Here is a 15,537-nt window from a genome sequence, read left to right as displayed (position 1 = left end):
TCCATGGATTTTATTTCGGATCTTCCAGTCTCTCAGAGGATGTCTGTCATCTGGGTGGTTTGTGATCGTTTTTCTAAGATGGTCCATTTGGTGCCCTTGCCTAAGCTGCCTTCCTCCTCTGATTTGGTTCCGCTGTTTTTTCAGAATGTGGTTCGTTTACATGGTATTCCGGAGAACATTGCGTCTGACAGAGGGTCCCAGTTTGTGTCCAGATTTTGGCGGTCCTTTTGTGCTAAGATGGGCATTGATTTGTCTTTTTCTTCGGCCTTCCATCCTCAGACAAATGGCCAAACCGAACGTACTAATCAGACCTTGGAAACTTATCTGAGATGTTTTGTTTCCACTGATCAGGATGATTGGGTGACTTTTTTGCCATTGGCTGAGTTCGCCCTCAATAATCGGGCTAGTTCTGCTACTTTGGTTTCGCCTTTTTTTTGTAATTCTGGTTTTCATCCTCGTTTTTCCTCAGGTCAGGTTGAGCCTTCTGACTGTCCTGGGGTGGATTCTGTGGTGGATAGGTTGCAGCAGATTTGGAACCACGTAGTGGACAATTTGACATTGTCACAAGAGAAGGCTCAGCGCTTTGCTAACCGCCGTCGCTGTGTGGGTCCCCGACTTCGTGTGGGGGATTTGGTATGGTTGTCTTCTCGTTATGTTCCTATGAAGGTTTCCTCTCCTAAGTTCAAGCCTCTTTTCATCGGTCCTTATAAGATTTCAGAAATCCTCAACCCTGTGTCATTTCGTTTGGACCTCCCAGCATCTTTTGCCATTCATAATGTGTTCCATAGGTCATTGTTGCGGAGGTATGTGGTGCCTGTGGTTCCTTCTGTTGATCCTCCTGCTCCGGTGCTGGTCGAGGGAGAATTGGAGTATGTGGTGGAGAAGATCTTGGATTCTCGTATTTCGAGACGGAAGCTTCAGTACTTGGTTAAATGGAAGGGCTATGGTCAGGAGGATAATTCCTGGGTTGTCGCCTCTGATGTCCATGCGGCCAATTTGGTTTGTGCCTTTCATTTGGCTTGTCCTGATCGGCCTGGGGCCTCTGGTGAGGGTTCGGTGACCCCTCCTCAAGGGGGGGTACTGTTGTGAATTCCGTTCTCGGGCTCCCTCCTGTGGTCATGAGTGGTACTTTGTGAGTTATGTTCTTGGGCTCCCTCTGGTGGCTTTGAGCGATACGGCTGGTCTGTAGCTGGGCTCCAGCTGCCTCGTTTTCTGCTAGGCTGGCTGCCTATTTAACTCCACCTGAACCTTTACTTGTTGCCTGCTGTCGTTGTATTCAGTACTGGTTCAGATCTCTCTGGGACTTCCCTTGTGACCTGTCTCCTCCTGGAGAAGCTAAGTCTTGCTAGTTCATTTTTTGCTCATTGTTTTTTTGAAAATGTTTCTCAGTATATGATGAGTTCAGTCCAGCTTGCTTATATGCTATTTTTTTGCTAGCTGGAAGCTCTGGGGTGCAGAGTTGCGCCCCTCACATCGTGAGTCGGTGTGGGGGTTTTTTGTAGTCTCTGCGTGGATAATTTTTTGTAGTATTTTATACTGACCGCACAGATTCCTTGCTATCTTCTGACTATTTAGTGATTAGCGGGCCTCATTTGCTAAAACCTGTTTTCATTTCTACGTTTGTGTTTTCCCCTTAACTCACCGTTATTATTTGTGGGGGGGCTGTCTATACTTTGGGGTAAATTTCTCTGAGGCAAGTGAGGCTTTGTTTCTCTCTAGGGATAGCTAGTTTCTCAGGCTGTGAAGAGGCATCTAGGCCTGTCAGGAACGCTCCACGGCTGTCTATAGTGTGTGTTGATAGGATCAGGGTTGCGGTCAGTAAAGTTCCCACATTCCCAGAGCTTGTCCTTTATTTCTGGTTTACCTATCAGGTCAGTTCATGTGTTCCTAACCACCAGGACCATAACAACTGGCCTCCTTTGCTAAAACCTGTTTCATTCCTGTGTTTGTGACTTTCCTCTTAACTCACAGTCAATATATGTGGGGGGCTGCCTTTTCCTTTGGGGAATTTCTCTGAGGCAAGGTAAGGCTTCTATTTCTATCTTTAGGGGTAGTTAGCTCTTAGGCTGTGAAGAGGCGTCTATGGAGAGTTAGGTACGCTCCACGGCTATTTCTAGTGTGTGATAGGAGTAGGGTTTGCGGTCAGCAGAGTTCCCACTTCCCCAGAGCTTGTCTCTATTTCTGGTTTAATCATCAGGTCATTCCGGGTGCTCCTATCCACCAGGTCCATAACACTCAGCGTCCAATCCGCAGCATCCAGATGTTACAGCATAGTGGAGGGGATTTTATGAAATCCTGTCTCCACTATGCGTGCTGGGCTGCATCCTACGTCCCTGCGTAACTGGACATGCGGTGCATCTTTCCAGACCCTATCATGTCTATCTTGCAGAGACGCTCCATCTCCGCAAGATACATAACACGGTCTATGAATACGATGCGGTGATTCCGCATGTGTTCAGTAAACACATCTGGAATCACTGTGCGTACAACAGGGGGCAGTGCTTTGTGTGGAGCGGGGTATCTGCTGAGTCCAAAGCACAGAGACTACACCCCATGGAAACATACCCTTAGGTTAGGGGTAAAGTTAGAGGGTTAGAGATGGGATTAGGGTTAATGTTGGGGTTAGGATTGGGATTAGGGTTTGGATTAGGGTTACGGTTGAGATTAGGGTTACGGTTGGGATTAGGGTTAGGTTTACGGTTAGGGTTATTACTAGGATTAGGGCTAGGGGTTTATTGCGATTAGGGTTGTGCTTAGGGTTAGGGTTGGGATTAGGGTTAGGGGTGTGTTGGGGTTAGGGCTGTGCTTAGGGTTATGGTTAGGGCTGAGATTAGGGTTAGGGGTGTGTTAGGGTTGGAGTTAGAATTGGGGCTTTCCACTGTTTAGGTACAGGGGTCTTCCAAACGTGACATGGCGCCACCATTAATTCCAGCCAATTTTGCGTTCAAAAAGTCAAATGGTGCCTCCTCCCTTCTGAGCTCTGTTGCATCCAAACAGTGGTTTACCCCCACATATGGGGCATCATCGTACTCATGACAAATTGGACAACAACTTTTGGGGTTCAATTTCTCCTGTTACCCTTGGGAAAATAAAAAATTGTGGGCTAAAAAAATCATTTTTGTCATTTTTTTGGAAGAGAAAATGATTTTTTATTTTCACAGCTCTGCATTATAAACTTCTGTGAAGCACTTGGGCATTCAAAGTGCTCACCACACATCTAGATAAACTCCTTGGGGGTGTCTAGTTTCCAAAATGGGGTTACTTGTGGGGGTTTCTTGTTGTGAATTCCGTTCTTGGGCTCCCTCCTGTTATCATGAGTGGTACTTTGTGAGTTCTGTTCTTGGGCTCCCTCTGGTGGCTTTGAGCGATACGGCTGGTCTGTAGCTGGGCTCCAGCTGCCTCGTTTTCTGCTATGCTGGCTGCCTATTTAACTCCACCTGGACCTTTACTTGTTGCCTGCTGTCATTGTATTCAGTACTGGTTCAGATCTCTCTGGGACTTCCCTTGTGACCTGTCTCCTCCTGGAGAAGCTAAGTCTTGCTAGTTCATTTTTGCTCTTTGTTTTTTGAAAATGTTTCTCAGTATATGATGAGTTCAGTCCAGCTTGCTTATATGCTATTTTCTTGCTAGCTGGAAGCTCTGGGGTGCAGAGTTGCGCCCCTCACATCGTGAGTCGGTGTGGGTTTTTTTTTGTATTCTCTGCGTGGATAATTTTTGTAGTATTTTATACTGACCGCACAGATTCCTTGCTATCTTCTGACTATTTAGTGATTAGCGGGCCTCATTAGCTAAAACCTGTTTTCATTTCTACGTTTGTGTTTTCCCCTTAACTCACCGTTATTATTTGTGGGGGGCTGTCTATTCTTTGGGGTAAATTTCTCTGAGGCAAGTGAGGCTTTGTTTCTCTCTAGGGATAGCTAGTTTCTCAGGCTGTGAAGAGGCGTCTAGGCCTGTCAGGAACGCTCCACGGCTGCCTATAGTGTGTGTTGATAGGATCAGGGTTGCGGTCAGTAAAGTTCCCACATTCCCAGAGCTTGTCCTTTATTTCTGGTTTACCTATCAGGTCAGTTCATGTGTTCCTAACCACCAGGACCATAACAGTTTCTACTGTTTAGGCACATCAAGGGCTCTGCAAGCGCAACATAATGCCCGCAGACCATTCCATCAAAATCTGCATTCCAAAATATCACTACTTTCCTTCTGAGCCCAGACGTGTGACCAAACAGTAGTTTTCTCCAACATATATGGTATCATCATACTCAGGACAAATTGAACAGAAACATATGGGGTCCAATTTCTCCTGTTAGCCTTGGGAAAATAAAAAATTGCGGGCTAAAAATCATTTTTGTGGAAAAAATTTTTTTTTTTTATTTTCACAGCTCTACGTTATAAACTTCTGTGAAGCACTTGAGTATTCAAAGTGCTCACCACACATCTAGATAAGTTCCTTAAGGGGTCTGATTTCCAAAATGATGTCACTTGTGGGGGGTTTCCACTGTTAAGGCACATCAGGGGCTCTCCAAATGCAACATGGCATCCAATCTCAAATCCAGCCAATTCTGCATTGAAAAAGTCAAATGGCGCTCCTTCCCTTCCGTGCTCTGCCGTGCGCCAAAACAGTGGTTTTCCCCCACGTATGGGGTATCGGCATACTCAGGAGAAATTGCACAACAACTTTTTCTGGTCTAATTTTTCCTGTTACCTATTTGAAAATAAAAATTTATGGGAGAAAATATCATTTTTGTGGAAAAAATATTATTTTTTTATTTTTATGGCTGTACGTTATACACTTCTGTGAAGCACTTGGGGGTTCAAAGTGCTCACGACACAGCTAGATAAGTTCCTTAAGGGGTCTTGTTTTCAAAATGGTGTCACTTGTGGGGGGTTTCCACTGTTTAGGCACATCAGGGGCTCTCCAAACATGACATGGTGTCCGATCTCAATTCTAGCCAATTCTCCATTGAAAAAGTCAAATGGCACTCCTTATCTTCCAAGCTCTGCCGTGCGCCAAACAGTGGTTTACCCCCACATATGGGCTATCGACGTATTCAGGAGAAATTGCACAACAAATTTTGTTGTTCATTTTCTCTTTATACACTTGAGAAAATAAAAAAAATTGGTTCTGAAGTAAAATGTTTGTAGAAAAAGTTAAATGTTCATTTTTTCCTTCCACATTGCTTGAGTTCCTGTGAAGCACGTAAAGGGTTAATAAACTTCTTGAATGTGGTTTTGAGCACCTTGAGGGGTGCAGTTTTTATAATGGTGTCACTTTTGGGTATTTTCTGTGATGTACACCCCTCAAAGTGACTTTAAATGTAAGATGGTCCCTAAAAAAATGGTTTTGTGTATTTTGTTGTAAAAATGAGAAATCGCTGGTCAACTTTTAACCCTTATAACTTTCTCTAAAAAAATGTTTTTCCAAAATTGTGCTGATGTAAAGTAGATATGAGAAATGTTATTTATTAACTGTTTTGTGTGACATATCTCTCTGATTTAACGTCATAAAAATTAAAAGTTTGAAAATTGCAAAATGTTAAATTTTTTTGCCATATTTCTGATTTTTTTTAAATAAATAAACGCAATATCGAAGAAATTTTACCACTATCATGAAGTGCAATATGTCATGAAAAAACAATGTCAGAATCAGCAGCATCCGTTAAAGGGTTCCAGAGTTATAACCTCATAACGTGACAGTGGTCAGAATTGTAAAAATTGGTCTGGTCATTAAGCAGCAAATTGGCTCCGTCACTAAGGGGTTAAAATGCCATCTAATGGCAAGAAAAAAACACAAAAATTGCACTTGAATTGAGTTGGTACCCATGCAGAACTTAAATGCATGTTCACATTGGCCACAAAACGCATAAAACCTACAAGAGAAAAAGTGGGCAAAACCCCTGATGTAACCAAGTAAATAAAAAGCCAAAAAAAATAAAAAGAGTTTAAATAACAGAGTTTTTAGTAATACTTTTTTTTTTAATCAAAACATAGCACAAAATCCATCCCACCATGACAAGGTAACTCTGATTGGGACAGTCCTACACTGTCTAATATTAAAACCTTACCATGTGTCAATGTTGACCTCAGTGTGAATAAGGGCAGACAAAAGGACTTGGCCCAACCAGTGCAACGCTAGTCTGGGTGAGCTTTACATACAGTCTCCAGCTCAGAAAAGGGTTTGCCACACCCCAGCTTGCACAGAATGCAATAATACAAAGAAAAAAACACAAAAACGGAGCTTGACTTGAGTTGGTACACATGCAGAACTTAAACGCATGTTCAAATTGGCCACAAAACCTATAAAACCTACAAAAGAAAAAGTGAGCAAAAACCCTGCTGTAACTAGTTAAATAAAAAGCCTAAAAAGTGCATTTAAATTACAGAGGTTTTTATTAATATGTTGTTTTTAAAAAAAATAGTATAAAAGCCATCCCACCTTGTCAAGGTAACTCTGATCGGGACAGTCCTACACTCTCTAATATTAAAACCTTACCATGTGTCAATGTTGACCCCAGTGTGAATAAGGGCAGACAAAAGGACTGGGCCCAATCAGTGTAACACCAGTCTGGGGAGCCTTATATACAATTTCCAGCTCAGAAGAGGCAGGACACACTCTAGCTTGCACAGAATGCAATAGTACCAAGAAAAAAAACACAAAAATTGAGCTTGACTTGAGTTGGTACACATGCAGAACTTAAACTTAAAATTTTGAAAAATTCATGCAAGACTAGTCGTGGGAACCCAAAGAGAATATCCATGCCCCACTTTTGCTGGATAAATTCCTTGTGGGCTTGAAGAGGAGGGGCATAAAGGGGGGTAATGTAGTGATGGTATCCTTGCATGCTTCCGCTCCTTCCACCCAGCAAGGATGCTGACTTGCTCACTGCCCTGAACACCAGCCCACATCTTCTGCCTCTGCTCCCTGTCCACAGGGTTTCAGCATGCCTATGTTTTATGAAATATTGCCTTTCATTTTATTCTCACAATAAATTAGTACACCAGAATGGTCACTACCATAATCCAATAAATCACATCTGTTAATTTCCAATACTTGTTTAAAAGCATTATTCAGATGAATTTGTGCATAACCTCTATTTTTACTTAGCACCATATCAGATTCCCTGACGAAATCGTCCATTTGAAAACAGTTTCTTTTTCTGCGAGTGAGTAGTCTGTACCAGTACCAGCGGCCATCCTGTCTCCTGTCCTGCCTGGGACACACATCCAAACCAGTGTCTCTGACTCTTGGGGTCAGCTGCTACTGCTCCAGACACTGCCCATGAATGGTACCTGGCAGATACCTGCCGCTCAAGCCAGACCTCACCGACAGAGGCTCCGGTAAATACCAGGTAGCTGCTCAGTTATGCCCCTCCAGGGTAAGCCCATCCCCTAGTGCTGTAGATCCACCATCCACAGGAGTTACAACCTTGTTTAGTGGCGCATGGAAGGCTCAAAAGGGTGCAAGTTTATAATATGTAGGGGGAGTGTGAAATTATGTATCTGCAGGATATCTGCCAAGAAGAGAGGGCAGCTCTACCATCTGAGAAAATAAAGAACCTCATCCACAACTACCACAAAATACTTCAAGCTGTCATTGATGTTAGAGGGAGCAATACGCGGCATTAAGAAATGGGGCGTGTGAAGTTTTGATCAGGGTAATTTAGATGTTTTGGGTTGTCATTATGATTTAAAAAGAGAAAATGCAGTAGTTTGACAATAAATTGCTTCACCCAACTACTAACCATGAGTGGAGAAAAAGTTTTGGTGTTATCATTCATATTCTCTAAACAAAAGGCAAAGAAAGCAAAACTTTTTCTGGGGTATGTAAACTTTTGAGCACAACTGTATTGTGTCAATTACATACATAATATATTTCCATCATCTCTCCCTGTATATATGATTGCTTCCTTAGTTCTGTATATAAGATTGCTTTCTTAGTTCTGTATATAAGATTGCTTTCTTAGTTCTGTATATAATATTGCTTTCTTAGTTCTGTATATAAGATTGCTTTCTTAGTTCTGTATATAAGATCGCTTTCTTAGTTCTATATATAAGATTGCTTTCTTAGTTCTGTATATAATATTGCTTTCTTAGTTCTGTATATCAGATTGCTTTCTTAGTTCTGTGTATAATATTGCTTTCTTACTTCTGTATATAAGATTGCTCTCTTAGTTCTGTATATAAGATTGCTCTCTTAGTCCTGTATATAAGATTGCTTTCTCAGTTCTGTATATAAGATTGCTTTCTTAGTTCTGTATATAAGATTGCTTTCTTAGTCCTGTATATAAGATTGCTTTCTTACTTCTGGATATAAGATTGCTCTCTTAGTCCTGTATATAAGATTGCTTTCTTACTTCTGTATATAAGATTGCTCTCTTAGTCCTGTATATAAGATTGCTTTCTCAGTTCTGTATATAAGATTGCTTTCTTAGTTCTGTATATAAGATTGCTTTCTTAGTCCTGTATATAAGATTGCTTTCTTACTTCTGTATATAAGATTGCTCTCTTAGTCCTGTATATAAGATTGCTTTCTTACTTCTGTATATAAGATTGCTCTCTTAGTCCTGTATATAAGATTGCTTTCTCAGTTCTGTATATAAGATTGCTTTCTTAGTTCTGTATATAAGATTGCTTTCTTACTTCTGTATATAAGATTGCTCTCTTAGTCCTGTATATAAGATTGCTTTCTTAGTCCTGTATATAAGATTGCTTTCTTAGTCCTGTATATAAGATTGCTTTCTTGGTTCTGTATATAAGATTGCTTTCTTAGTTCTGTATATAAGATAGCTTTATTAGTTCTGTATATAAGATTGCTTTCTTAGTTCTGAATATAAGATTGCTTTCTTAGTTCTGTATATAAGATTGCTTTCTTAGTCCTGTATATAAAATTGCTTTCTCGGTTCTGTATATAAGATTGCTTTCTTGGTTCTGTATATAATATTGCTTTCTTAGTTCTGTATATAAGATTGTTTTCTTAGTTCTGTATATAAGATTGCTTTCTTAGTTCTGTATATCAGATTGCTTTCTCAGTTCTGTATATAAGATTGCTTTCTTGGTTCTGTATATAAGATTGCTTTCTTAGTTCTGTATATAAGATTGCTTTCTCGGTTCTGTATATAAGATTGCTTTCTTAGTTCGGTATATAAGATTGCTTTCTCGGTTCTGTATATAAGATTGCTTTCTTAGTTCTGTATATAAGATTGCTTTCTTAGTTCTCTATATAAGATTGCTTTCTTAGTTCTGTATATAACATTGCTTTCTCAGTTCTGTATATAAGATTGCTTTCTTAGTCCTGTATATAAGATTGCTTTCTTGGTTCTGTATATAAGATCGCTTTCTTAGTTCTGTATATCAGATTGCTATTTCAGTTCTGTATATAAGATTGCTTTCTTAGTTCTGTATATAAGATTGCTTTCTTAGTTCTGTATATAAGATTGCTTTCTTAGTTCTGTATATAAGATTGCTTTCTTAGTCCTGTATATAAAATTGCTTTCTCGGTTCTGTATATAAGATTGCTTTCTTGGTTCTCTATATAATATTGCTTTCTTAGTTCTGTATATAAGATTGTTTTCTTACTTCTGTATATAAGATTGCTTTCTTAGTTCTGTATATCAGATTGCTTTCTCAGTTCTGTATATAAGATTGCTTTCTCAGTTCTGTATATAAGATTGCTTTCTTAGTTCTGTATATAAGATTGCTATCTTAGTTCTGTATATAAGATTGCTTTCTTAGTTCTGTATATAACATTGCTTTCTTAGTTCCGTATATTAGATTGCTTTCTTAGTTCTCTATAGAAGATTGTTTTCTTAGCTCTGTATATAAGATTGCTTTCTCAGTTCTGTATATAAGATTGCTTTCTTAGTTCTGTATATAACATTGCTTTCTTAGTTCCGTATATTAGATTGCTTTCTTAGTTCTCTAAAGAAGATTGCTTTCTTAGTTCTGTATATAAGATTGTTTTCTTAGCTCTGTATATAAGATTGCTTTCTTAGCTCTGTATATAAGATTTCTTTCTTAGTTCTGTATATAAGATTGCTTTCTTTGTTCCGTATATAAGATTGTTTCTTAGTCCTGTATATAAGATTGCTTTCTCAGTTCTGTATATAAGATTGCTTTCTCAGTTCTGTATATAAGATTGCTTTCTTAGTTCTGTATATAAGATTGCTTTCTTAGTTCTGTATATAAAATTGCTTTCTTAGTTCTGTATATAAGATTGCTTTCTTAGTTCTGTATATAAGATTGCTTTCTTAGTTCTGTATATAAGATAACTTTCTTAGTTCTGTATATAACATTGCTTTCTTAGTTCCGTATATAAGATTGCTTTCTCAGTTCTGTATATAAGATTGCTCTCTTAGTCCTGTATATAAGATTGCTCTCTTAGTCCTGTATATAAGATTGCTTTCTTAGTGCTGTATATAAGATTGCTCTCTTAGTCCTGTATATAAGATTGCTTTCTTAGTGCTGTATATAAGATTGCTTTCTTAGTGCTGTATATAAGATTGCTTTCTCAGTTCTGTATATAACATTGCTTTCTTAGTTCCGTATATGATTGCTTTCTCAGTTCTGTATATAAGATTGCTTTCTTAGTTCAGTATATAAGATTACTTTCTCAGTCCTGTATATAAGATTGCTTTCTCAGTTCTGTATATAACATTGCTTTCTCAGTTCTGTATATAACATTGCTTTCTTAGTTCCGTATATAAGATTACTTTCTTAGTTCTGTATATAAGATTACTTTCTTAGTTCTGTATATAAGATTACTTTCTCAGTTCTGTATATATGATTGCTTTCTTAGTTCCGTATATAAGATTGCTTTCTCAGTTCTGTATATAAGATTGCTTTCTTAGTTCAGTGTATAAGATTGCTTTCTCAGTTCTGTATATAAGATTGCTTTCTTAGTTCTCTATAGAAGATTGTTTTCTTAGCGCTTTATAGAAGATTGCTTTCTTAGTTCTGTATATAAGATTGCTTTCTTAGTTCTGTATATAAGATTGCTTTCTTAGTTCTGTATATAAGATTGCTTTCTTAGTTCCGTATATAAGATTGCTTTCTTAGTTCTGTATATAAGATTACTTTCTTAGTTCTGTATATAAGATTACTTTCTCAGTTCTGTATATAAGATTGCTTTCTCAGTTCTGTATGTAACATTGCTTTCTTAGTTCTCTATAGAAGATTGTTTTCTTAGCGCTTTATAGAAGATTGCTTTCTTAGTTCTGTATATAAGATTGCTTTCTTAGTTCTGTATATAAGATTGCTTTCTTAGTTCTGTATATAAGATTGCTTTCTCAGTTCTGTATATAAGATTGCTTTCTTAGTTCTGTATATAAGATTGCTTTCTTAGTTCTGTATATAAGATTGCTTTCTTAGTTCTCTATAGAAGATTGTTTTCTTAGCGCTTTATAGAAGATTGCTTTCTTAGTTCTGTATATAAGATTGCTTTCTTAGTTCTGTATATAAGATTGCTTTCTTAGTTCTGTATATAAGATTGCTTTCTCAGTTCTGTATATGAGATTGCTTTCTTAGTTCTGTATATAAGATTGCTTTCTCAGTTCTGTATATAAGATTGCTTTCTCGGTTCTGTATATAAGATTGCTTTCTTGGTTCTCTATATAATATTGCTTTCTTAGTTCTGTATATAAGATTGTTTTCTTACTTCTGTAAATAAGATTGCTTTCTTAGTTCTGTATATCAGATTGCTTTCTCAGTTCTGTATATAAAATTGCTTTCTTGGTTCTGTATATAAGATTGCTTTCTTAGTTCTGTATATAAGATTGCTTTCTTAGTTCTGTATATAAGATTGCTTTCTCAGTTCTGTATATAAGATTGCTTTCTTAGTTCTGTATATAAGATTGCTTTCTCGGTTCTGTATATAAGATTGCTTTCTTCGTTCTGTATATAAGATTGCTTTCTTAGTTCTCTATATAAGATTGCTTTTTTAGTTCTGTATATAAGATTGCTTTCTCAATTCTGTATATAAGATCGCTTTCTTAGTTCTGTATATAAGATTGCTTTCTTGGTTCTGTATATAAGATCGCTTTCTTAGTTCTGTATATCAGATTGCTATTTCAGTTCTGTATATAAGATTGCTTTCTTAGTTCTGTATATCAGATTGCTTTCTTAGTTCTGTATATAAGATTACTTTCTCAGTTCTGTATATAAGATTGCTTTCTCAGTTCTGTATATAAGATTGCTTTCTTAGTTCTGTATATAAGATTGCTATTAGTTCTGTATATAAGATTGCTTTCTTAGTTCTTTATATAACATTGCTTTCTTAGTTCCATATATTAGATTGCTTTCTTAGTTCTCTATAGAAGATTGCTTTCTTAGTTCTGTATATAAGATTGCTTTCTTAGCTCTGTATATAAGATTGCTTTCTTAGTTCTGTATATAAGATTGCTTTCTTAGTTCCGTATATAAGATTGCTTTCTTAGTCCTGTATATAAGATTGCTTTCTTAGTCCTGTATATAAGATTGCTTTCTCAGTTCTGTATATAAGATTGCTTTCTCAGTTCTGTATATAAGATTGCTTTCTTAGTTCTGTATATAAGATTGCTTTCTTAGTTCTGTATATAAGATTGCTTTCTTAGTTTTGTATATAAGATTGCTTTCTTAGTTCTGTATATAAGATTGCTTTCTTAGTTCTGTATATAAGATAACTTTCTTAGTTCCGTATATAACATTGCTTTCTTAGTTCCGTATATAAGATTGCTTTCTCCGTTCTGTATATAACATTGCTTTCTTAGTTCTGTATATAAGATTGCTTTCTCAGTTCCGTATATAAGATTGCTCTCTTAGTCCTGTATATAAGATTGCTCTCTTAGTCCTCTATATAACATTGCTTTCTTAGTGCTGTATATAAGATTGCTTTCTTAGTTCTGTATATAAGATTGCTTTCTGAGTCCTGTATATAAGATTGCTTTCTCAGTTCTGTATATAACATTGCTTTCTTAGTTCCGTATATGATTGCTTTCTCAGTTCTGTATATAAGATTGCTTTCTTAGTTCAGTATATAAGATTACTTTCTCCGTTCTGTATATAACATTGCTTTCTTAGTTCTGTATATAAGATTGCTTTCTTAGTTCCGTATATAAGATTGCTCTCTTAGTCCTGTATATAAGATTGCTCTCTTAGTCCTGTATATAACATTGCTTTCTTAGTGCTGTATATAAGATTGCTTTCTCAGTTCTGTATATAACATTGCTTTCTCAGTTCTGTATATAACATTGCTTTCTTAGTTCCGTATATAAGATTGCTTTCTCCGTTCTGTATATAAGATTGCTTTCTTAGATCTGTATATAAGATTGCTTTCTCAGTTCCGTATATAAGATTGCTCTCTTAGTCCTGTATATAAGATTGCTCTCTTAGTCCTGTATATAACATTGCTTTCTTAGTGCTGTATATAAGATTGCTTTCTTAGTTCTGTATATAACATTGCTTTCTCAGTTCTGTATATAACATTGCTTTCTTAGTTCCGTATATAAGATTACTTTCTTAGTTCTGTATATAAGATTACTTTCTTAGTTCTGTATATAAGATTACTTTCTCAGTTCTGTATATATGATTGCTTTCTTAGTTCCGTATATATGATTGCTTTCTCAGTTCTGTATATAAGATTGCTTTCTTAGTCCTGTATATAAGATTGCTTTCTTAGTTCTGTATATAAGATTACTTTCTCAGTTCTGTATATAAGATTACTTTCTCAGTTCTGTATATAAGATTGCTTTCTCAGTTCTGTATATAACATTGCTTTCTTAGTTCCGTATATAAGATTGCTTTCTTAGTTCAGTATATAAGATTGCTTTCTCAGTTCTGTATATAATATTGCTTTTTTAGTTCTCTATAGAAGATTGTTTTCTTAGCGCTTTATAGAAGATTGCTTTCTTAGTTCTGTATATAAGATTGCTTTCTTAGTTCTGTATATAAGATTGCTTTCTTAGTTCTGTATATAAGATTGCTTTCTCAGTTCTGTATATAAGATTGCTTTCTTAGTTCTGTATATATGATTGCTTTCTTAGTTCTGTATATAAGATTGCTTTCTTAGTTCTGTATATAAGATTGCTTTCTCAGTTCTGTATATAAGATTGCTTTCTTGGTTCTGTATATAAGATTACTTTCTCAGTTCTGTATATAAGATGCTTTCTTAGTTCTGTATATAAGATTGCTTTCTTAGATCAGTATATCAGATTGCTTTCTAAGTTCTGTATATAAGATTGCTTTCTTAGTCCTGTATATAAGATTGCTTTCTTTGTTCCCTATATAAGATTGTTTTCCTGGTTCTGTATATAAGATTGCTTTCTTAGTTCTGTATATAAGATTACTTTCTGAGTCCTGTATATAAGATTGCTTTCTTAGTTCTGTATATAAGATTGCTTTCTTAGTTCTGTATATCAGATTGCTTTCTTAGTCCTGTATATAAGATTGCTTTCTGAGTCCTGTATATAACATTGCTTTCTTAGTTCTGTATATCAGATTGCTTTCTTAGTTCTGTATATCAGATTGCTTTCTTAGTTCTGTATATCAGACTGCTTTCTTAGTTCTGTAAACAGCTTTACGCTACATAGAGCTTTATTGTAAAAAATGATGTTATAAACGCATTGTATACGGGCGGTAGGAGAGAAACATCCCACACTCGCATGACACTCGTCCACCTCTCCGGGATGAACATCGGAGCGATTTATAATACGCTGATCTGGAAGCACCGTTAGCCGGACTCTGAATATAGTCTGTAAGGTCCACCCGCCTTGGAAGGGGGAACAAAGACCAGAATTCGGCATTTTAGCTCCTGTGTGAAGAAGATAGCACAATCATATGCCACCATAAAGTAGATGTCCAGTAACTGGTGATAATTCCTCATGTGTGGGGTCTATTTGTCTCCAGAGAAGTCACACGTTACATTCCACACATAACACTGTGTAGTAAAGGCGGCGCGGTGTAATTGTGCCAGTAGTGAGGGGAAATAATGGCGGAAATGTCACTGACTGAGAAGTTTCCATGTAGTGTCTTCACTCCGTATATCAATCAGCGAGGCCCTTGATCATGTGACCCCCTGACTCCTCCCCTCCTGTGACCTCATCACAGGTCCTGTGTGCACAGAGCAGCCATATATGTGGTGTGCGGCTCTGCAGGTGGAGGTAAGTGCTGGAGGCTCCATTATTCTCTATGTGGAGTGTGGCTCTGCGGGTGGAGGCACCACACCAGAACTGTAGCAGGTAAAGACCCCAAAATCCACAGGTGTCCCTTCTAATTGGGGGAAACTATCCCCTCTAATAATCGTCGGACAGTTCTGACAAACACGGAAAAGTGCCCCTTTATAGAAGAGACAGAAAGTCTGTTTAGTCACTTTAGCTTCATAGTATCAGCTCTAATCCAATGGTGAGAGAACGATTTACCCTGAAGAGTCACAAATTGTAGAGTTGTTATAGAATGTTATATTTAGGGGGTTTGTGTTGTCTATTTATAAGGGCTCCTTCCTTCTAAAACCCTGCTCTGGTGCCGACCCTCCAGAGCGGAGAGTGCGGCCGCACAGCAACATATGGAGCT

At 37.3% G+C, this 15,537-nt stretch overlaps 1 protein-coding gene across 3 annotated transcripts in view; it reads left to right on the top strand.

The window, feature by feature from the left end:
- Positions 1 to 15,537, top strand: part of LOC143766397 (oocyte zinc finger protein XlCOF8.4-like) — a 65,489-nt gene that overhangs the window by 17,916 nt on the left and 32,036 nt on the right. For 2 of the 3 annotated variants that reach the window (XM_077254056.1, XM_077254054.1), the window contains exon 1: positions 15,077 to 15,206. The exons of the other annotated variant lie outside the window; for it this stretch is intronic. The gene's annotated coding sequence lies outside the window, so the exon portion shown is untranslated. Of the gene's footprint in view, positions 1 to 15,076; positions 15,207 to 15,537 lie in introns of those variants that run through there. 3 annotated transcript variants of the gene reach the window in all.

Source organism: Ranitomeya variabilis, chromosome 4 (assembly GCF_051348905.1).
Source record: "Ranitomeya variabilis isolate aRanVar5 chromosome 4, aRanVar5.hap1, whole genome shotgun sequence".
Taxonomy (NCBI): domain Eukaryota; kingdom Metazoa; phylum Chordata; class Amphibia; order Anura; family Dendrobatidae; genus Ranitomeya; species Ranitomeya variabilis.
The sequence above is the reverse complement of the archived record's forward strand: the minus strand, read 5'-3'. Positions and strand labels throughout refer to the sequence as shown.